At 40.6% G+C, this 24,832-nt stretch overlaps 1 protein-coding gene across 1 annotated transcript in view; it reads right to left on the bottom strand.

The window, feature by feature from the left end:
* Window positions 1-1,265: 1,265 nt before the first annotated feature.
* The window catches only part of NKAIN3 (sodium/potassium transporting ATPase interacting 3), a 731,409-nt gene continuing 707,842 nt past the window's right edge, over window positions 1,266-24,832 (bottom strand). Inside the window, exons 6-7 of the transcript XR_001446689.3 lie at window positions 11,860-12,784; window positions 1,266-1,691 (exon numbers count right to left, since the gene is read on the bottom strand). The gene's annotated coding sequence lies outside the window, so the exon portion shown is untranslated. The remainder of the gene's footprint in view (window positions 1,692-11,859; window positions 12,785-24,832) is intronic.

Here is a 24,832-nt window from a genome sequence, read left to right as displayed (position 1 = left end):
TATTATTGGCTATAGTCACCCTGCTGTGCCACAGATCTCAAAAACTTATTCCTCACCCCTGTAATGCTAGCACTTTGGGAGGCCGAGGCAGGCGGATATCTTGAGTTTCGAACTCCTGTTCGAAACCAGTCTGGGCAACATGGCGAAACCCCATTTCTAGTAAAAATAGAAAAATTAGCCAGATGTGGTGGCAAATAACCTGTAGTCCCAGCTACCTGGAAGACTGAGGTGGGAGAATTGCTTGAATCTGGGAGGCGGAGGTTGCAGTGAGTTGAGATCATGCCACTGCACTCCAGCCTGGATGAGGAAGCAAGACTCTCTCTCTACATAAATAAATAAATAAATAAACAAACAAACAAACCAAAAACCAAGAAACAACAACAATGAAAAACTTATTTATCTTGCCTAATTGAAATTTTGCTCCTTTTGACCAGTAACTCCCCATTTCCTTTCTTGCTTTCCCTCCCCACCCCTAGTAACCACCATTCTATTCTCTACTTTTATGAATTTGATTTCTTTCGGATTCAATGTATAAGTAAGACCATGCAGTATTTGTCTTTGTGTGCCTCGCTTACTTCGTTTAGCATCATTTCCTTCAGCTTCATTCATGTTGTCATAAATGACAGAATTTCCTTCGTGTTAGAGGCTGAATAGTATTCCATTTGTGTATATATACCATATTTTCTGTATCCATTCATTGATGAACATTTAGTTTGAGTCCATATCATGGCTATTGTGAATAATGCTGCAGTAAACATGAGAGTGCAGCTATCTTTTCAACATACGTATTTCAATTCTTTTGACTACTTATCAAGAAGCAGAATTGCTGGGTTATATGGTGGTTCTATTTTTAGTCTTTTGAGGCACCTCCATACTATTTTCCATTATGGCTGTACTAATGTGCGGTCCTACCAGCAGTGCAAAGGGGTCCCATTTCTCTACATTCTTACCAACACCACAATAAACTCACACATTTACAGTCAACTGATTTTTGACAAAGCTGCCAAGAGCATACAATGGGGAAAGGGCAGTCTCTTCAAAAAATGGTGCTGGGAAAATCAGATATCCACATTCCGAAGAATAAAATTGGATATCCATCTCATATCATATTAAAAAAAAAATCTCAAAATTGATTGAAGACTTAAATAGTAGACCTGAAACTGTAAAACTGCTAAAAGAATATATAGGGGGAAGCTTCACAACAATGCTCCGGGCAATAATATTTTAGATAGGATCCCAAAAGCATAGGCAACAAAAGCAAAAATAGACAAATGGGATTTCATTAAACTAAATCGCTTCAGCACAGTAAAGAAAACAATTAACAAAATGAAAAGATAACTCAAGGAGTGGAAGAAAATATCTACAAACCATATGATATAGTTTGGATATTTGTCCCTTCCGAGTCTCATGTTGAAATGTCATCCCCAGTGTTGGAGGTGGGAGATAGTGGTGTTTGTGTCATGAGGATGGATCCCTTGTAAATGGCTTGATGCCCTCGCTACAGAAATAAGTGAGTTCTCACTCTATTAGTTCACATGGGAGCTGATTGTTTAAAACAGCATGGTGTCTCCCTTACTTCCACTCTTGCTATGTGACGTGCCTGCTCCCGCTTTGCCTTCCATCGTGAGTAAAAGCTTCCTGAGTCCTTTCCAAAAGTTGAGCAGGTACCGGCACGATGCTGCTTGTACACCCTGCAGAATCATGAGTCAAATAATCGACTGTGTTTTCTTCATAAATTACCCAGCCTTGAGTATTCCTTTATAGCAATGCAAAACCGACTAACACACCATACATCTGATAAGGGATTAACATTCAAAATACATAAGGACCCAAACAGGTCAATAAGAAAATCAATAACCCAATTAAAAAATGAGCAAAGGACCTGCGCAGACATTTCTCAAAAGAAAGCATAAAAAAAGCCAATAGGTTCATGAAAAACTGCTCAAAATCACTAATTATTAGGGAAATGCAAATTAAAATCACAATGAGATATCATCTCACACTGTTAGAATGGAAGACACACTCTTTTTATTCTCTTCTGATCTCACTAACTGCTAGATTTAGTCTTAGTTGGTTTACCAAGTAGGAAATTTCATCCAGTTTGAGGTGGTAGGGTCATAATGCAGGTAGTTTTTAAGACATCTTTCAAGTTATTACTGAAAGTCGAATGGACCAACCAGCATAGTGAAAGGACAAAATATGCATAAAAATCATTCTCAAGAAAACTGGATGACAGAAAATCTTCCCAAATCACAGAATTCAGGCATATCAGGCAAACGCCTACCAGCAACAGGACTGGTGAGGGATCAGCAGTTGTGTAGTGCAAGTGATAGAACAATGAAAAGCAACCAGGCGCGGTGACTCACGCCTGTAATCCCAGCAATTTGGGATACCGAGGCAGGTGGATCACTTGAGGTCAGGAGTTCGAGACCAGCCTGTCCAACATGGTAAAACCCCCGTCTCTACTAAAAATACAAAAATTAGCTGGATGTGGTGGTAAGTGCCTGTAATCCCAGCTACTGGGAGGCTGAGGCACGAGAATCACTTGAACCCAGGAGGTGGAGGTTTCAGTGAGCCGAGATCGCACCACTGCACTCCAGCCTAGGTGACAGAGTGAGACTCCCTGCCACAAAAAAAAAAAAAAAAAAAAAAAAAAAAAAAAAAAAAAAGAGAGAGAGAGAAAGAAAAATGAAACACAAACCTAACAAGCCCTACAAGTTGTAAAATTGGAATATCACTAAAACCAATGAAACAAACCCACACATATTCCCAAACATAGAAGAGCCACCCTGAGTGGAACCCAAGTACATGGATATGAGAACAACTAGTGAATAGAAGTCCTCACATGGTCCCAAGTTGCAAGTGAGTACAGAAAACTGTGTGCAACTGGGGAGAATCATAGAAATCACACTGAACTGAACAGGAGCCCTGAGGCAAAGACAGATAAGGTTCAGGGAGTGGCTGCTGGGTGGGAGAGGAAGTCAGGGAAAGTGGACTCCAGAAGGTGCTATCAAAACTGAGTGCAAACAGCGTCACAGGCAGAAAACCTTCCTGAACCATCCTCATTCTTCCATTTTTATTTTTTAAAAATTCTACCACCTTGTTGGAGAAATTACAGCAGTTTTCTTGTAGAATGCTTCCCGACTCTGATTTTGTTTGCTCTCTCATAGTTTCATTTTACTTTTCCTCTGCTAACTACATTTTCTGTAAACCAGAAGTTAGCTCTCCATGTTGGATTGGAAGCAGGTTTGATTCTTTGGCAGAAATACTATGTATTAGTGCTGGATGAGTATAGCATCCTGCATCACATCAGAAGGGACCTAAGGTATGATTTCCCACTTTGAATGGTGGGAAGACTGATCAGTACTTCCAGGGGTGACAGCTTGATTTTTCCACCGTGAAGATCTGGTCTTAGTCTGTTCGACATGCTATAACAAAATACCACAGAGACTGAGTGATTTATAAAGAAATTTATTTCTCATAGTTCTGGAGGCTGGAAAGTCCAAGATGAGAGTCCTGGCAGGTCCAGTGTCTGGTGAGGGCCTTATTACTGCATCGTCACATGTCAGAAACGCATAAGGGCAAAAAAGGACTGGGTGAAGCCTCTTCGATAAAGGCCTTGATCCCGTTCACCAGGGCTTTACCCTAATGATATAATCACTTCCTAAAGGCCCCACCCTTTAATACAGTCACATGGGTGATTAGGTTTTAACACCTGAATTTTGAGGGATAGTAACACCATAACAGACCTCTGTCAACTAACTCATTTGACTGGTGACCATGGGATTCTGGTGACCACGGAATCCAGTCACTTCTACACACTCTTGCCACCACACATGTTGCGGAAGCCACCACAAACTCTCACCGGAAGTATTGCCACAGTCTACTCACCTGTTGCCCGATTTTCTTTCCTTTCTTCTTTTCTCCCTGCATTCCCTGGGCAGCTGCGTCACCCTCAACAGGTTAGGTGGCCATTTCTTTGGCAGATGAAAAAACAAACAAACAAACAAACAAAAAAAAACCACCTGTCTGGGGCCGCAGCCACGTACAGAGTGAGTCTGTGATCTGTTGCCTGTTGCCTGTTCCTGTGATTGCTCCCCAATAATCTCTTCTCAATAAAGGAGTCAGGGAGATTCTTCAAAAACCTGGGTCCCATCATGTTACTCCTCTGTGCCAAACTCTCCAACAGATTCCTAACTCACTCACAGTAACAGTGGACTGCATGGCCTCTGAGGCCTCAGTGATCTGGCCCCTGCTGCCACTTTCAGCTCATCTCCGGCCACCCTGCCCTTCCTCACTCCATGCCCACGTCCTGGCCTTCCTTCCAGTCTTTACTTAAACGTCACTTTCCCAGTGAGGCCTTTCCCGACCACCCTCCTGCAACAACTCTTATCTTGGCCCTATGGCTCCCTTCCTCTGCTTTATTTGTCTCCACTGCACATAAAATGATCTGAAGTAGTTTTATTTACTTGCTCACATAATTATTTTCTGCCACTTTACCTAGAATGTAATTTACATGAAGACTGGGACTTTATTTTGTCCCCCATCACTGCCTGTGATGAAGAACTCTGCATTCAATGCCAGAGAAACTCCTGACCTGGCTGAATGTGAGTGGACAATCAGGTTTGTGGATTCTGCACTTGAGGGGTGAATTACAGCATATATAATGGAAATTTTGACTACACTTAGCTTTTGCTTTATGCACTCATTTTACAACTTAACCCTCTAACTAATATTTGACACCATTATAGACAACAGTGTCCATATAGCCTCTTTCATAAAATAGATGACAAGAACTTGGAGACACAAGGGGGTATAAAGCCTCTGACTACAAACAGCAAATGAATGCTGATGTCAATGGCCCTAAACATGAAATATACTGGATAAAAGGTACTGGGCTCATAGTCTCAATTTTAATTCAACCCAAATAACATGAGGCTTTCTTGCTTCCAACTCAAACCTCATGTCAACCCAGTACCATACACAGAAAAACCCATAAATCTGACTCCAAAAATCCCTAAGGAATAATACAAGTCTTTAGTTGCAGTTTTCATTTTTATGAGATTCTGGAGGAGGGGGCTATTGCATTGTCAAAAATATGCTAAGATTTTGTAACACACTCACCAACCATTGTTCCTCCTCCTCCTCTTTTTTATTTATTTTTTTTAAGAAAAGAGCTCATTTACTTGGTAAATTGAAAACTAATAATAGCCTTAATTAAGCACTTTACTTCTCCCGCTATAGAGCAAAGTAAGAACAAATGAAAGCATGGCAATCCCTAATGCTAAGTGAATTATCTAGAATGATATAATTTACAGTTAGCGGATCTGAACACTGACTCTGGAAACCCAGGCTCTTCTCACTCCATTACTCCTCACTACTACTAAGGTGACCCTCAAGTGAATCATGAGTTCCAAATCCTCTTAATTTGTTTTTCTTTATCACTTTCATTTAGGTGCCTTGTGTATTATTGACCTTTTTGCCTTTTAATTAAAACAAACCCCCCAATTTTTTTTTCTGTTCACCTCTTCATTCTTATTCACTGCCATGGTTTTAAAATCCCCCCAAAATTTCTAGTTTTTTGTTTTTTCAGAAGTTAATCCAAATACACTCCCATTATCATCTGCCTGTCCTTATTATCACTTTCCATCTACAATTTACAAATTTCATTTGGAGCTTAGTTTCTAGAAATGTGCCAGAAGCAACTTTTTTTTCCAAAGCTGGGTGGGGTAGGGGGCAGAATATTTTTCTTAATATTTCTTTCAGTAAATAATTTTATTGCCTCCCAAGCTGGTCTTCATAAGAAAGCCTCAGGGAGAACCTCTGCTAAGGCAGTGTGGGAAGGAAATGTGGCGTTGGAGCCCCCCACAGAGTCCCCACTGGGGCACTACCTAGTGGAACTGTGAGAAGAGGGCCACCATCCTCCAGACCCCAGAATGGTAGATCCACTGACAGTTTGCACCATGTGCCTGGAAAAGCTGCAGGCACTCCACACCAGCCTGTGAACACAGCAGCAGAGGCTGTACCCTGCAGAGCTACAGAGGAGGAGCTGCCCAAGGCCATGGGAGCCCACCCCTTGCATCAGCATGCCCTGGATGTGAGACATGGAGTCAAAGGAGATCATTTCGGACCTTTAAGATTTGATGACTGCCCCATCACGTTTTGGACTAGCATGGTGCCTGTGACCTCTTTGTTTTGGCCAATTTCTCCCATTTGGAATAGGAACATTTACCCAATACTTGTACCCCCATTGTATCTTGGAAATAACTAACTTGCTTTTGATTTTACAGGCTCATAGGTGGAAGGGACTTACCTTGTCTCAGGTGAGACTTTGGACTTGGACTTTTGTGTTAATGCTGGAATGAGTTAAGACTTTGGGGGACTGTTGGGAAGACATGATTGGTTTTGAAATGTGAAAAGGACAGATATTTTGGAGGGGCCAGGGCAGAATGCTATGGTTTGGCTGTGTCCCTACCTAAATCTCATCTTGAATTTAATCCCCAAGTGTCAAGGGAGGGACCTGATGGGAGGTGATTGGATAATGGGGTTGGTTTCGGCCATGCTGTTCTCATGATAGTGAGGGAGCTCTCATGTGATCTGATGCTTTTAAAAGTGGCAGCTTTCCCCTGCACACTCTGTCTCTCTCCTGCCACCATGTAAGGTGTGCCTTGATTCCCTTTCGCCTTCTGTCATGATTGTAAGTTTTCTGAGGCCTCTGCAGAGATGCAGAACTATGAGTTAATGAAACCTCTTTCCTTTATGAATTACCCAGTTTCAGGTAGAATCTTTTTAGCAGTGTGAAAAAAGACCAATACAGACAGCTTCTAGCAATTTTACATCACTTTTATGTTCAATGGGAATATTTATAACATAGGTCAACCTGGTTATCATGTTAACTAGAAGGTGTGGACCAGTGGTTCTCAGTCTTGAGAGTGCATGAGAATCACCTGCAGAGCTTGTTCACAGACTGTTGGGCCCACCCAAGAGTTTCTGATTCAGTCTGAGGTGAGGCTTGAGAATTTGCGTTTCTAACAAGCTACCGGGTGATGCTGATGCTGCTGATTTGGGTACCACTCTTTTGAATACTATTATAATTATTCTAATATTTTAAATATTTTTGGCTTTATGGAAGTATAATTGAATAGAAATTTTATGTATCTATGGTGAACAACTTGATGATTTGATATGCATATAAACTCTGAATTGATTGTCCACTCTTGAAGTTTCTTATGTCGCTCTAGCCTTTTTTTCTTCCTACGTCTGTAAACTCCCAACCTACCTTTCCTTCTTCCCCCTTGTGTTTCCCATATCCTCCATCTTCCTTCTACCACAAATCTCTATGACATTGCTGATATAGGTCAGTTTAGCTTTTCTTTGTTTTTAGTTTGGCAACAACCATAGTCACAGCTCAGCACAACAGACACAGAACAGTGTGAACTAAGGTCCTCCATTCCCTCTCGGGAGCCAGCTGAGCAGCGTCTACTGTAGCATTCATCTATACCACAGTGAAGATTCTCATTCCCCTACTGTCTTGCTTCTTAGCCTTGCTTAATTCCCCAACCCTTACCCTGCAGCCATTTTGAATAAACTCTTGTAAAGTACAGAGGACAGACATCTGAAATATCCATTTCTCACCATTAAGCATGCACCAGGATATGCCTCTGCCACGCCCATCTAATTGTGGTTTATTTGCTTAATATTAAAATGCTCTCAGATATACATAAGCCATCTGCTTTTCCTCCAGATTCACTGAGCCCTGGTGCATTAAGCATCTGTAGAGCTATTTCATTTTATGTCATTAAGGATGGGAATGTGCAAATGTAAATACCAATTGGAAAGCTTAAGTAGTTTTTCAAATTTTTCAATCATGCTGTTTACTATATTATTATTCTGGATAAGTCTACTTTAGGTATAATTTCACAGTATCATCAAAGTCCTACTCCAATATTTAGATCCCAAATGAGAAATTTAATGGCCTTAGTTAACACCCCAATGATGTAGGTTTAATTTTACGGTTCACCTATTTTTGCTATTTACTTTGCTGAGCTTGAGCCAAGCTGAAGCAACTATAAGAAAACAGAGTCTGATTTTCCGTGAAATAAAATGCTATCTTCCTTGTAAAGGGTAAACCTAGATTTTCCTAAGATGACACCTGAAAGGACTTTCCAGATGGAGATGGAGGAAATGTAGGTTACATTTCTCTTCTCTCAGTTAATGCCTTAGTCAAATTCCCTTCAAGGAGATGTTCCTTCCCTGGAATGTTCCAGTTCAAATGAGGAGCTGAAACTCTGCTTTCAGTAGCCTTTGACACTGCTGGTTAAAGACCATAACATTTAATGAATGAATGAATGAATGAACTTGAATTTTCCAAATAGGTTTTATGAGGAAAGCCTAAAACATCTCCTTCCTTGATCTATGGTGCCCAGCCACTCAATCCTTTTTCCCAGAGATGACCAGTGCAACTGATTTCTTTTACATCCTTCCTGGGACATTCTACACTTAGACAAATCATCATACAATCCCTTCCCCACTTTTCACGAACATGGTGGCATACTGCACCTACTTCTGCATGTGACTTTTCCCCTTACCCTATCTTGGAAATACTCCAGCACACAGATTCCTTCATTCTTTTCTGATAGCTGCATAATGACCCATTGCATGGCAGTACCATAATTTTTGTAACCAGTTTTCCACTGGTAGGCATTGGGGTTGTTTGTAATATTTTCTTACTACCAAAATGCTTGATTAAAGCAGTGAATGACTTTTTTACACATATGTGGGTATATCTGCAGGACAACTTTCTAATAATTTCTGGGTCAAAGGGTATGTGCATCTTTAATGTTAACACATAGTGACAAATCTATACTACTAATATTCCAATTTAAAGTTGTCTCAAAGTAATTAATGCATTTAAAGAGCTTATAAAAGGCTCTGGAATAATGTAAGGGCATTAAACCAGTGACCTGAAGTTAGATAAGATGGTTTATAAGCTATGGGACATGATTCTTTCATTTGTGTTTTTCTTCCTTGCTCTCAACTTGCTTTTACAAGGCAGAAATTATCTCAATGAGAAAAGGTAGTTACTTCTACCCCCTTATCTGTCTCATTCTTTTTCATTTCTCTAAGTCACAAAGTAACATAGGCTGCCTTCGGTAATGCAGCTCAAAGAATAGATAGTTACCAAGACTCTTTTAGCACAGTATTTTTGTCATTTGCATCCTCCCAACCCCAACATCAGGCCCAACCAGAACAAATACCAGAGGCCGAGGACAAGAGTGATTTGTTAGCAAAAAGACTGGAGAGACAAAGGGGCCACGGAAGGCTGAAAAAGAGAGACAGGACACGTGAGAGATTTCTCTAGTGCCAGGAGAAAGGGGGCCATATGGTGCCCCTAGATAATAATGTTGTGGTGGCATTATTTACTCTCCTGGTTGACATACTATTTTTGTAACATGCACAGAGGATGAAGATTAAGACAGTCACTATTATTCTATGGAAACTTAAAGTTTGAGTACATTTTCTTTTTCTCCTAATTTTCCAATTTTCTTAAATGTTGGTAAAATCCTAATACATCAAATACACATTACAATGAAAAAAATACTAAATGAAACTATTTGGAATAAAAGGTTGTGTGGTAGAGTTTACTATGTGTTCAGTATATTCTATTTCCTTTTCTTTTTTGGGCCAGAGCTAGATCCTGTTTTTCTGCTTTCATTGCTGTCTGGTGGGATACTATGATTATGTTCTGGCCTGAGGAATGTGGGCAGAAAGAGGTAATGTGAACCACTTCTAGGCCTGGCCTCTAAAAAATTCCCCATACAATCACTCCTATTTTCACTCTTTTTTCTTCTGTACCTGGAGGCAAACAAAACAAAACAAAACAAACAAAACCTTCAGGGTCCTAGGTTTTCACAAAACCAGAACACACAATGAGACTGGGTCCCTGAATCTGCTTGGAGGAGAGCTACTCAAGAAAGCTTGAGTTTTATGCCCTCATTAACCGGATGTTAGTTTTCCTTTAGGACTGGCCTCTGCTGACAGATTGTTCTTATGCACGAAGGCAAGTATAGGATTCAACTTTGTTATGCAGCTTTCCCCAACTAAAAAAAAAAAATTCTGCCTTTAACTAGCAGAAGGGATTAGGTAATCCTTTCAGAAAGAATTACCTAGAATTTGCATGCTAGAATATACTTTTGAGTGTATAAACTCTATACTGGTGGCCTCCAGCCCTTGGAACCCATGGGCCACAGGTAGAGTGAATTACGGCTACATGAAAAACTTGACCTATGGCATGGGCGGGGGAAGGGGAGAAAAAGGAAAGTTGAAAGGGTGGGATGGATGAGGGTGAGGGAACACTAACACTTGGAGGGGACTTATCAATATGTCATGTCCTGTATTGTCTGTTTTCCACAGCAACCCAATGGGACAGGTGTCAGCCTCTCTTTATATAAAGGCAAGAGAACTCAGGCTCTGGGAAGTTTCACTGATCCAAAAATATGGAGTAAATGAATAGTAGAACTGGCACTAAAGTAACAGAGAGAGGGGCATCCCCAAGTATAACAAATGTAGAGAGATCAGAGATACCGGAAGGAAAGGTAAAGAAGAAAAGAGAAGTGGCTGGGAGCCGTGGCTCATGCCTATAATCCCAGCACTTTGGGAGGCTGAGGTGGGTGGATCACTTGAGGTCAGGAGTTTGAGACCAGTCTGGCCAACATGGTAAAAGCCCATCTCTACTAAATACAAAAATTAGCTGAATGTGGTGGCGCATGCCTGTAATCCCAGCTACTCAGGAGGTAGGAGGGTCCCTTAAACCCAGGAGATGTAGGTTGTAGAGTGCTGAGGTCGTGCCACTGCACTGCAGCCTGGATGACAAAGCAAGACTCTGTCTAAAAGAAAAAAAAAAAGAAAAGAAGAAGAAGAAAAGAGAAGAAAGGGGAGTGGTGAGGAGAATAACGCTGGGTATGGGCTCAGGGGTCTCAGTGACACCTCGACTCTGGCTACTGACTCCTCTTTTTTCTGAACATATTTGCTCTGTACCAATGCCTGCAACTCAAGGAAATTGCTTGAACTGTTTTTTATTCCCCAGGACACTTTGTCCCTTAAAGACATGTTCAATTAAAGAGCTCTAAAAGGATTGCATTAACTGGAGATATCCAGTCTTCTTTTATTTTTCATCACCAAAATGACTAAGACAGAATCAAGCACCATTAGTGCTGATATTTCAGCTCATGTAAGTCTTCATTAGAGCTCTTTAATGTAATCAATTAAAGAGACATCAGCTTTTCAGTAAAACACTCTGAAAGCAAACTTAATGAAGTCATTTCTACATAATCTGGAAGCAAAAATGTCTTTTGTGATTAAATTTCCTTTTCCAACATATTGACTAATGTCAGGTTATTATGTGTCAGTGAGCTGAACAAGCACATATTTTGCTCTACATTAGTATCTGTATTCTCAAAGGATTAAGATGGCAAAAGCTGGGAGGAATGACATTAAATTTAATTTCTGCTCAAGCAGAGGAAGAGTGCAGTACCCTTATTCTTTGCCAACAATTCTGGTTTTTAAAGATACATGCAGTTCCTAGTATTTGCTAGTATTTTATACTAAAGAGGTAGTATTGAGGTGATTAGGCATTCCCACTGCTATTAAAACCTAACACCCTCTCATGGTTTCCTAGTGAATAAAACCTCAACTTCTTGCCTTGACCTACAAGGCTCTGAATAATGCAGCTACCTCCTACCTCCCACCTGTCCAGTCTCAAGCCTCTCTCCTCAACTTACTGGGCTCAACCACAGAGGGCTCCTCTCAGTTTCCTGAACATTGTTCACCTCTTTCCCATCTCGTGGCCTTTGCGCTTACTGTTTTCTCAGATTGGAAGCCATGTCCTAAGGTTCTCTGCATCACTGACTCCTTGTTCTTCAGGTCTCAGCTCAGATGCTGCTTCTTCAGAGAGGTGTTTTCTGGCCACCCTATTGAAGGTAGGGCACCATGATCTCACATCCTTTTCCCCTCTATGACACTGTTCTGTTATTTTTTGTAAAAAATGCTTTCTGGTTCTGTTCATTTTTTTTTGTGGTACTATAATGTAAATTTATTTTAATGAATTTGCTTTTGCTCCAAGTTTACAATGAGAAAAGATATAGTTGGTCCCTCAATGTGTAATTAGGACACTTTGAATGGATCGATTGTATCTGTTTGGCATAAGGCAAGCTCCAGTGCCAAGCCCAGAGCCTGGCACATTATAGAAGTTCAATAACTACTCATTGAAGGATTGAATAAATAAAACTGCTGGTACAATAAGATCATGGCTTTTGGTGAGTTTGGAGGATCTTAGAGGAAGAGAGAGGTGCTACAACACTGAAAATGGGAAATTCACATGAAAATTTTCAAAAAGTAAAAGAATTAGATTTCACAAATCATAAATTGGTGAATTTAGTGGAAATTCCTGGTAAGATGCTAAGATAATAGTTTATAACATTTTATGAAAACCAATGCCAATCTTTAGGAATCAATATACATTCTCAAATAGCACTGCAGGTTAAAAAAACCTATGTTTTTCATAAAATTTATATATTAGACTGCACTAGAAAGATTAGGAAGATGTTGAATCTGGGGTTTAGGATGACACTCTATCTAAAGTAATGCATCACCTCAGTTCTTAGGAAGCACATGAGGCCTGACTGATGTGACAATTTGGTGATAATATCTTACTAACTCTTGTGCTGTTCAATGATTTGCAGCATCTGGATAAAAAGATGTTTGCATACTTGCAGATCAAATGAATCTGAGAATAACAAATAAGTTTATTTTTAAAATATCAACATTTAAATTGATCTTATCCAATTGAAATGACTTGCTGAATCAAACAAAATTAAGTTTAATAAAAGTCAATATAAGTGCCTGAAATCAAGTCTAAACATTCATTGAGCAGACACAAATGGGGAATTTTTACTTAACAGTTACCTTTGTGTGTGTTGGGGGGAATGATAACCTTATGGCTCCAGGTTAGAACTATTTGATGAGAATGAACAAGGTAATGTGATTGCCAGAAAAGCTAATTTGATTCCTATTTACAAAGCACTCAGAGAATTCATGATGTCATAGGTGTATTTAGGGTTCAATGTCTAATAATGGAAGTAATACTAAATTTCTTAGGGTGTAGAAAGACCAATTCTGCCGAGTAGAACCAACATCTTCCACACAATAAATGTTCAATAATTATATATGTATATATTTTTCTTTTTATTAAAAAATATTTTTTTGAGACAGAGTCTCCCTCTGTTGGAGTGCAGTGGCATGATCTCAGCTCATTGCAAGCTCTGTGATATGGCTTGGCTGTGTCCCCACCCAAATCTCATCTTAGATTGTAGCTCCCATAATTCCCACATGTTTTGGGAGGGACCTGGTAGGAGGTTACAGAATCATGGGAGTGGGTCTTTTGTGTGCTGATCTTGTGATAGTGAATAAGTCTTATGAGATCTGATGACTTTGTAAGGGGTAGTTCCCCTACACAAGCTCTCTTCCCTGCCATCATGTAAGACATGACTTTGCTCCTTTGCCTTCTGTCATGATTATGATGTCTCCCCAGCCATATGGAACTGTGAGTCCATTAAACCTGGTATTCTTTATAAATTACCCACTCTCAGGTATGTCTTTGTTAGTAGAGTGAGAACAGACTAAAACAGTAAATTGGTACCAGGTAATGGGGCACTGCTGTAAAGATACCCAAAAATGTGGAAGTTACTTTGGAACTGGGTAACAGGCAGAGGTTGGAACAGTTTGGAAGACTCAGAAAAAGAAAGGAAGATGTGGGAAAGTTTGGAACTTCCTAGAGATTTGTTGAATGTCTTTGACCAAAATGCTGATAGTGCTATGGATGATAAAATCCAGGCTGAAGCGGTCTCAGATGGAGATGAGGAACTTGTTGGGAACTGGAATAAAGGTCATTCTTTACTCCAGTAAAGAGACTGGTGGCATTTTGCCCCTGCCCTAGAGATCTGTGGAACATTGAACTTGAAAGAGATGATTTAGCGAATCTAGAGGAAGAAATTTCTAAGCAATGAAGCATTCAAGAGGAAGCAGAACATAAAAGTTTGGAAAATTTGCTTCCCAATGATGTGATAGAAAAGAAAACTCCATTTTCTGGGAAGAAATTGAAGCTGTCTGCAGAAATTTGCATAAGTACCAAGGAGCTGAAATGTTAATCACCAAGACAATGAGGAAGATGCCTCCAGGGCATGTCAGAGATCTTCATAGCAGCCCCTGCCATCACAGGCCCAGAGGCCTAGGAGGAACAAACGGTTTCCTGGGCTGGGCCCCAGGCCCCCCTGCTGTGTGCAGCCAAGGGACTTGGCACCTTGCCTACCAGCAGCTCCAGCCTTGGCTAAAAGGGGACAGGGTACAGCTCAGGCTGTGGCTTCAGAGGGTGCAAGTCCCAAGCCTTGGCAGCTTCCACAGGGTATTGAGCCTGTGGGTGCATAGAAGTCAAGAACTGAGGTTTGGGAACCCCCATCTAGCTTTCAGAGATCCTCTGAAACACCTGGATGTCCAGGTATGGAAACACCTGGATGTCCAGGCAGAAGTGTGCTGCAGGGGCAGAGCCCACATGGAGACTCTCTGCTAGGGCAGAGGAGAAGAAAAATGTGGGGTTGCAGCCCCCACACAGGGTCCCCACTGAGGCACTGCCTAGTGGATCTGCGAGAAGAGGGCCACCATCCTCCAGACCCCAGAATGGCAGACCCACTGACAGATTGCACAGTGCATCTGGAAAAGCCACAGACACTCATTGCCAGCCTATGAAAGCAGCCAGGATGGAGGTTGTACCCTGCAAAGCCACAGAAGTGGAGCTGCCCAAGGCTGTGGGAGCCCACTTCTTGCATCAATATGACCGGGACGTGAGACATGGTTAGTCAAAGGAGATCATTTTGGAAATTTAAGGTTTAATGACTGCCCCATTGGATTCTAGACTTGCAGAGGGCCTATAGCCCTTTGGTTTTTGCCAATTTCTCCAATTTGGAACAGCAGTATTTACCCAATGCCTGTACTCCCATTGTATCTAGAAAGTAACTAACTTGCTTTTGATTTTTACAGGTTCATAGGTGGAAGGGACTTGAGTTGTCTCATATGAGACTTTGGAGTTGGGATTTTGTGTTAATGCTGGAATGAGTTAAGACTTTGGGGGACTGTTGGGAAGGCATGACTGTGTTTTGAAATGTGAGGACATGAGATTTTGGAGGCACCAGGGCAGAATGATACGATTTGGCTGTGTCGCCCACCCAAGTCTCATCTTGAATTGTAGCTCTCATAATTCCCATGTGTTATAGGAAGGACCCAGTGGGAGGTTATTGAATCATGGGGGCAGGTTTTTCATGTGCTGTGCTCCTGATAGTGAATAAGTCTCATGATATCTGATGGTTTCATAAGGGGGAGTTCTCCTGGACATGCTCTCTTCCCAGCTGCTATGTAAGACGTGACTTTGCTCTTCCTTTGCCTTCTGTCATAATTGTGAGGCCTCCTCAGTCATGTGGAACCTTGGGTGAGTCTGCTAAACCTCTTATTTTTTATAAATTACCCAGTCTCAGGTATGTCTTTATTAGCAGTGTAAAAACAGCCTAATATACTCCACCTCCTGAATTCAAGTGATTCTCATGTCTCAGCCTCCCAAGTAGCTGTGATTCTCCCAAGAATCAAGTGATTCTCATGCCTCAGCCTCCCAAGTAGAATTGCAGGTATGCACCACCACACCCAGCTGATTTTTTTTTTTTTTTTTTTTTTTTGTATTTTTAGTAGAGATGGGGTTTTGTCATGTTAGCCAGGCTAATCTTAAACTCCTGAACTCAAGTGATTCAGCCACCTCGGCCTCCCAAAGAGCTGGGATTACAGGCATGAACTACCACACCCAGTCAATAATTACATATTGAGTGCACTTTTAGTAGGATGTAATTGAACTTAGGTCTTAAAAAATGTGAAATATATCTAGCATTCAAGATGATATAAGCATTATACATGAAGAGCTCCCAAATCATATAAGCATGAAAAAGCAAGGGCAATGTTTGGACAAGAGCAAGAAAGAAACACATTGTGTGTAATAGACAAGGCTAATAATCTATGTTGAGTCAGATAATGGATGAGTTTATATATCAAGGTGAGAAATTTGGATCTGAATCTTTCTTCTATTTCAAGATTTTAAGCAGGGTGATAAAACAAGGCTCACATTTCTTACTTTAGAAATATAATACTGAAAAGCAGAGTTTTGGGGGATGGGGGAGGGTCTAAGCTTCATGAAGAGACTAATAAAGAGTGCCATAATAAATGTAGTGGTAGTGGGATTGCAGATGCAAAGAGATGATTAACTTATTCTGACACAGGCAAAACATGAAAGAGAAGAAAAATAATATATACTAGTCTGTAGTTTAAATCATAGTTATGATTAGATTATAGGAACATCTAATATGTGTCATGCCTGATGTCATTCACTTCGGTAGGGAGGGCACCATGTTTGAGAGGCTGAATAAGACACCTGAAGCCAGTGAATGAGACACAGAGTTTATTGAGGGGACTTACATATGGGGCAGTCCAGTGATAGTGGGCTGGAGAAGAGGACTACAACCAGTTGTAAAAAGCATGCAGTTTATATGACATTTTCACTTATCACCCTTCTGCTAGCAACCTCCACTTGGCAACCTTCATTTAACCCAAAACAAAGGGCCTCAATCTCCTGCATGGACTGCCTTCCACAGGATGGACTAGGGGCTCAGATGTTCCTCATACATAAGAGACTAATCTCTGCATTGGCCACTCCTGGATTCTTTAGCACAGGTCTCCAAACACACATTCTTCTTAAGCCTTAGGGTCATTCTTAGGGTACGCTTAAGTTAAGTTTTTGCTATGAAATGTATCTGCTGTACAATATTGAGAGGTGACAGCGTGCTAGCAGCCCTCTCTTGCTCTTGGCACCACTCTGGCCGTGCTCCAGCCCTTCAGTCTGCTGTTGGGCTATGAGGGCCCCTCTCTGGGGCTGGCCAAGGTCAGAGCCGGCTCTCTCTGCTTGCAGGGAAGTGTGAAGAGAGAGGCGCAGGTGGGAGGCGGGGCTGCATGGCACTCACCGGCCGGTGACTGTTCCAGGTGAGCGGGGGCTTGGCAAGCCCCACACTTGGCGCAGCCGGCTGGAGACTGCTGGGCTTGATTGGAGGCTGAATCCCGTGCGGGGACCGCCATTCCCGCTTCACGGGATCATTAGCCGCGATAGCAGGTCTCCGTCTCTCTCTCGCTTCCCCTCTTTTCCTCTTGATTGTCTGGGACGAGCTCCCTCTGGGCTGCCAGACTGCCTGGGCTAGGTGCTGCAAAGTCCCGCCAGGCCTGCCGGTGACAGGTGAAATCAGCTGGGCTTCTGGGATGGGTGGGGACTTGGAGAACTTTTCTGTCTAGCCAAAGGATTGTAAATGCACCAATCAGCACTCTGTGTATAGCTACTCTGGTGGGGACTTGGACAACTTTTCTGTCTTAGCTAAAGGACTGTAAATGCACCTATCAGCTCTCTGTCAAAACGGACCAATAAGCTCTCTGTAAAATGGACCAAACAACTCTCTGTAAAATGGACCAATCAACTCTCTGTAAAATAGACTAATCAGCAGGATGTGAGTGGGGCCAGATAAGGGAATAAAAGCGGTCCACCTGAGCTAGCAGCTACAATCTGCTGGGTCCCCTTCCACACTATGGAAGCTTTGTTCTTTTGGTCTTTGGAATAAATCTTGCTGCTGCTCACTCTTTGGATCTCTGCTACCTTTATGAGCTTAACACTCACCACGAAGGTCTGCAGCTTCACTCTTGAAGCCAGCGAGACCACAAACCCACTGGGAGGGATGCACAACTGCAGATAGGAGGAACGAACTACTCCGGACGCGCCACCTTTATGAACTGTAACACTCACCGCGAAGGTCTGCAGCTTCACTCCTGAAGCCAGTGAGCCCACGAACCCACCGGGAGGAACGAACAACTCCAGACATGTCGCCTTTAAGAACTGTAACACTCACCCTCGAAGGTCTGCAGCTTCACTCCTGAAGTCAGTGAGACCATGAACCCACCAGCAGGTGGAAACTCCGGACACCTCCAAACATCAGAAGGAACAAACTCCAGACACACCATCTTTAAGAACAGTAACACTCACCGCGAGGGTCTACGGCTTCATTCTTGAAGTCAGCGAGATCGAGAACCCACCAATTCCGGACACGATATGATTTCCATTTGTCCAACGAGGCATAGGAATTCAAATGCTCATCCAAGGGAAAAGGCAGTCATATTAGCAATGTAAACTTTTCTTCTTAAAATTTGGCTTGTAAGTAGATAGACACTCTGAGACTAGACTATATTTTGACTTTGATAAATGGAAATGGAAAAAAATGTATGAATTTTTATGTTGTTGTGCTTTCATCTCTAAGAGTAGAATCTGGAATATGTCACTAAAACAAGCCTCCCTGCTTCCTTTTAAATAAAGTTGCAGAACTATGAAAAATTGCAAAAGCAATACAGAAAGTTACCACAAAATTTAACACCCTCCCCCCCTTTTTTTTGTGATGAATGCACTGCGAGGTACTAGCAGTTGGTTCAAGACAAATTCATTCATTGTTTTTGGGAAAGTCTGATCTTGGGATGGAATCCCATTGCAGATGACTCAGGTCAGATGTTAAATATTCTGTCAAATAATGTAAAGAATACAGTGTTATTTTAAATAATCTTTGTGGAGATTACAGTATTCTCATGCTAAGGGGATTTTACTCCCTGGCTAGGCTGTGGTGGAGGATGTTTTGGTGACCTGACCCAGAGGCAATGAACAAGTCAAAAGTGGGCAGATGTCCTTTGGAGCAACAAGATAGAGGCAGGGGAACAAGAAGAGAGAGTCTGGTGGAGACCAGCCTCTGAAGGTGGGTTCAGAGTGTCTCTGGACCCATTGGTACCTGAGACCTACTTTAAACTTTCCTTTTCTGGAGTATATTTACCACAAATCTTTAGTAACATTTGTTAGTTACAAAGGTTTGTTCCAACTTTGCTTGCTGAATCAAAAGAGAGGCCGAGTACCTGTTTTGGGAAGAGGCAGTGTGGAGTGAGCGGCAGGGGTGAGAAGTAATTGGAGTCGGGGCATTGGTGGAGAAGCCCAGAGCAGCTGTCTGCAGTGGGCAGTGGCATCTCCTGGGTGCACTTGCAGAACATTTAAATCCTCTCCAGCGTTGCTCAGAAATTTTTAGGGGATGGGCTGGTCTCCTATAGTCATGTAGCTTAAGACTTTTATTTGTGTATGAAATAGGTGGGTAATCCTCCAAAATCTGAAGAATTCAGGAGCATTCAAAATGCATGTGGTTTCCAAGTTTACTACAATAAATATATAATACAGTGAGGAAAATGTATTGAAAACAGTAGTCATCTTGTACTTCAATGTACATTTTTATTCATAGTTGAAAAGAATAGTCTATTACTGCTAACTTACTGTAAATTTACTTAGAATCAAAGGGTCCAGAGAGACATAAAAAATGTATGTAGTTTCTATTAAATAACACTTTCTGGTCACTTTCAAATATGATTATAATATACAGGTATTATATGCACAAAAATGTAAAAAGTAATTGTGAAAGCAAGTCTTGTTATCAGTTTGTATAAGAAAAAAGACATTTATTTTTTCACAAGCTACCAACATCATATAGGATAGCTCCTGATAGGCTTTGACTTTTTCAATTAATTCATCTTGTAGCTCAAACATCTGTAGAAAAGAAGTTAATATACAGTGAAGTCACTACACAGTGTTATGGGACAGTAGAAATTCATATCAGTACAAAATACCATTGAAGATTTGTACATTGAATTCCAGTGTCAAGATCGAGACATCTTTGTTGGCAAGCAATCTAAGAATTCTTTGAAGATTGAGAGTTGTTTTTTTTTAAATGATTTCTGCTGGTAAAAATGTTAAAGATTAAAAATATGTAGTAGAAATAGAAGGTACAATGTTCTTGTCTTTCTGTCCCTCTTACCAGCAACCTGTGCCTTTGAAATAGAATGAAATGCTCTAGGTACTTCCAGTATTTTCCATAAGATGGCAGAGTTGGTATTGTGAATGTGAGAGCAAACCACTTTAGTTCTGTCAGTCACAGCAACAAAAAGAGGCTTAGAGTCATTCTCACCATTTAAACATTGCTCTCGTGCTTTCAATAATCATCATCAACATAATAATAAAGCAATAATATCTAGTTTTTAAAAACAATAATGAAAAACCCAGATATATGTCAATCTGCAATTACATCATGGTTACGCAGGCACTCCCTTTGAGCATTGCTTTTGGTCTTTTACTGAGTTCCTTTAGTTGCCTGTTCTGTTAAGTTTTATTTAAACACTAACCAGTCAAACTGGGTCCAATGTCACCTCTCTCAGATCACCACACATGTAACAAGAAAATGTCTGTTGGCATCACTGAAGCAAGCAGTGTTCACAGTCGTTTTTGATTGTTAGGAGCTGTAGATGTGCTCTTTTTAATGCAAATTCAGAGATCTGTCAGATGTGCTTTGGTTTGTTTAAAATGGGTGACCGCAGTTCTGAAATGTTAGTCAAGTCCTGAACAAGAGGGGGCTTATTTTGTCCATTTGTTCCTTCATCCAGAGCCTGAACTACTCAGATGAATGGGGCGGTCTAGGAGGACTTCTGGGACATAGCACCAAAGGTATTGGTTGCAGAGGGCAAACTCAAGGAAAGCAAATCATTGACCATGTGAAATCCACACTAGGATTTATCTCCTAAATGCCGTAAATTAAACACGTGAATTTGATTTGTTTTTATCACTCTCCAAGCTTTTTGCACAAGACAGATGCTCACTAAGTGTTTGTTGAATGCTTAGGGAGACAGAAGAGGGTTGCAAATGGGCTTTCCGTCATCCTGGGATTGCTGGGGCTCTGAATCTGGAAAAGCACTGGCACCTCCTATCAGAGCCTGGCTTGTGCAGAGCACTACTGGGGAGTTTCTCAGGGCCTTGAGGGTTATATACACCTCTTCACCACTGGACTAGGAGCTCCCTGTGGGTAGAATCTGCTTTTTTTTTTTTTTTTTTTTTTTTTTTTTTTCTGCTTTATATTTCTAGTGCCTGCACAGTGACTCACATACGGTAGCTACTCAGCAGGGGTGTTTTCAAAGAAGGAAGCAGCGATCATAATTTGTCCCCCAGTGGATATTGGCAAGTAGTGTGGCTCGAAGGAGGTCATCTAATGCTGTCTTACCTAGGGAGCTAGTTTGCCAAATGCTGGTATGATGGCAACCTGCAGTGAAACTTCCAAGTCGGTAGTATCTTGTGGGTATTGTCAGTTTTACACACCAGAGAGAAAATCAGACTTGTCCATGAATGAAGAAGAAACACGTCCCAGTTTGATATAAGCTCTACTATCAACAGAGAGGAGACGAGATTTCCTTTTACAGAGTGCTGACAGACCAAGAATGTGATGGGAAGCAAGTTTGTTTTGAGCGTGGGCAAGATCTTGTGGAGGATGACAACTTCCCACAGAGAAAACATGCCACACCCATGCTTGCTATAAATGCTTCTCTTTTGTGTGAAATGTTCCTGGGATTTTGGTAACTTTGGAACCAGAAAAAAACCAGGGCATTCTTCTAGAAGAGACAGTTTGGCAACAGCTAGGTAAAGGAAAATTTATCAAAGGGGAAAATTTTAGAGAACTCATGTCAGTGCCCACAATCTTGAAAATCTATTCTTTTTTTTTTTTTTTCCCCAGAGATAGCATCTCACTATACCATGGCTTTTATTCAGAACATGCACGGAGCATGTCTGCAGAATTACTGACACTTTGCCCTTCCAGCCATTTTGGAAGGAGAGGAATTTGGAAGACTCTTTCTAAAATATAGTTTATACCAACCTAATTATTAACAAGGCCATGATGACTGCGGGGCCACCACATATCGTTGTGAGGTTATGGAAGAAACAGAAATGCCACATTGAAAGGGCTCTCCATTCAAATTATAGACACTGAAGATATATATGGTTATCAGAAAAAGTTTTCCAGTAGATGAAAATAAGATATCTTATTTAAATAAAAGTCAATAATTAATAATTTCAGGATAGATGAAGGGAAAGTATCTGGAGGAAATGGTACCTGTTCTTAATTCATACAAATGAATTTTTAAATTGATAATCTGAAATCATCATAACATAAATGAAATGCTGTTTTGTAAAGCAATACAGTACTGCCTGCAGACTCTCACCTTAACTATTCCCATAAAACTGTAGTTTACATTTTTATATGAGTTTTCTATCTCTGTTCCTTTAGGTAGAGATAGTGTGTTTAATTATTGCCACTCTTTCTGCTTATTTACATAATATCTACTATACCTTTCTCATTTTCTGTTTCTAATCTGTAATGTGCTTGAAGATTATTTCATTTAGATAATTCGAACTGTGTATCATTAAGAGTAGATAGGATTTAAACAAAGGGTTAAAGAGCTTTTCTATAAATAAAACTCAGGAGTTTGAGAGTATGGATTTTATAAAATCTATTGGGATAGAGATCTATTTGTTTTTTGGTTCTTAGTTCTGTTGTGGATACATGAGGTTGCCACACAGCAGAGTTTTTGTCACATTTAGGAAGTCTCAGAAAAATTTGAAAGTTAAGCTCACCCGAGAAGACCATTTTTGTCTTTTTTTTCTACCTCCAATGGCAGAAATTCCTTAGTGTTTTCAGATCAGAAGTTCTCAGTGTGAGTTATCACCCCTAAGTTCCTACCACAGGATGAGAAAGAGCTTTGTTAGTCTGTGTCAGGCATTTTGCTTTAGGAACTGATGTGGATATTAACTCCTTTCAGTATGGATTTCCCCCTAAGGAGGTAGAAGTATTTCAAAGTGTTAACACCCAAATTTTCTTTGAGTTTTACAGGATTAAAATAGAATATCTATGTCTTTAAAAGAAAATGAGACATATTCTTACTACAGTTATCATGGGTGCTATTAATACTCTGGCCTTCTAGTAGCATCTGTCATCTAGCATTGTAGATTTGCAGGGGCCCTTTAATGAAAACTCTCCATTTTCTTAAAGGTTGTAATTATTATGTAGCACTATACTTATAGATGTGGAAATAAGAGGGTTAGGCAGAATAGAATTAAGGAATGTTGTAGATGGCCATGAGCACTGAACAAATGAGGAAAGAATAAAACAGGACCAGGAATTATCTTCTCAACCCTACCCTGAAACTGCTGCCCAAACTTCCTTTTTGACAAAGATTAACAGGGCCAATGCAATTTAAGCTCTGAGACTTCAGACTAAAGACTTTGCGGGCCTAGGAACACAAAGAGAACTTTACAGAGGGCCAAGTGATTTTGTCTTTTGTGTAAACCTTAGATAATTTGAGTTCCATAATCAATGGCTTTTCTCTTTGTTATTAAAAATTCTAACACCAACTGATTTTTAAAATCCATAACATTAAACAAGTGGTTTAAAATAATAAATGGAATTAATGAGCTTCGCTTGTGCCATAGAAACAAATTAAGCTAAGCATGCCACACAAATTGTCCAACATTCTGTTCTCCACTGTTATTTCACTTGGTACTCCAGACATTATATTTTGCCTAAGAATATCATGTACAGGGAATTTTTTTTCTGGTTTAGATACATGTCAAAAATAAAAAGCTATAACATAACATAAATATTAAAAGGTATTAGTAGAAGAAATTGGTTAAATATTATGGTTTGTAATAACAAAACCCCTGGACAATGCAAAGAAAAGGCTGTGCAACACAACGCAAGTTTCGATGAAGGAACCAGAAAGCTAATCAACATTTACATATGTCATATTCTTATTTGCATTGTTATTATCTGAACTCATTAGAAATAATTGCAATGATTATGCTTGGTTTCATATCGGATAGATGGTCCTAGTATATTATCTTATAAAACTACATTGCATGACTGCTATTTGAGGTTAGAAGTAGATTTGAGAAACCAGAAGGAGAAGAGAGCAATCCCCTTTAAAAAGAGTTGTCAAAGAAATGAAACTATGTGAGGCAGTTAAAAAGTGACTTTAAGCACTGATTTGCAAAATCACTTTCTTAGGAACAAAATTTTTAGAAGACACTGACACCCAGCAGTTAAAAGTAAGCTATTTTCATGTTTGATGAAAAATAATCAGGAGGCTTGTCTAGGGCATGTGGGATTACATTTAAACCAAGAGGAAAGAAAGAAGGTGGCAGCCAGGACTGAGCTGTTCTGTCTTTTGGGAAGCAAAGAACAGTGATCTGAGGTCTAGGATTTCTTATTCGTCCTGAGAAGACAAAAGCAAAGACGAATAAAAAGCAAAGACAAGACAAAAGCAAGACAAAGATCCACTGGAAGGTGGCTTTCTGATGCTCACACCCAAGCAGAGGGAAGGCGAAGAGCGGGTAAGCCAATAGCAGGTGTCTTTCTGCAGCTGCCCTGCAGCCTTGATTAGCAGGGTCAGAACAAGCACAGGCAAAAAAGGCATTGAATTGTAGTCAACAACAAAGCCCCAGTCTAGTCAGGACTTGTTACAGCTGATGGTCACCAAGTGTAGACGAAAGAAGACTAGACTGAGAGCTTGCATAGCAGCCCCGATGGGATGGGACATGAAGCAAAACCACTGTAACTACCAGCCTTAATCTCCTCATCTGAAAACGGGGCAAATGGAATCACTGAGGTCCTTTTCGATGCTAACGTTGTGTTGTATAGAGAAAATGACTCATTGTATTAGACATATTATTTCTTTTAGCTTTCATTCCCTAAAATAATAATTTACCATTTATTGTTTAAAGAAATGGGCCATATGGCACATTTTACAAATG

Source organism: Macaca mulatta, chromosome 8 (assembly GCF_049350105.2).
Source record: "Macaca mulatta isolate MMU2019108-1 chromosome 8, T2T-MMU8v2.0, whole genome shotgun sequence".
NCBI classification, from domain to species: Eukaryota; Metazoa; Chordata; class Mammalia; order Primates; family Cercopithecidae; genus Macaca; species Macaca mulatta.
This window is presented reverse-complemented; position numbering and strand designations above follow the sequence as displayed.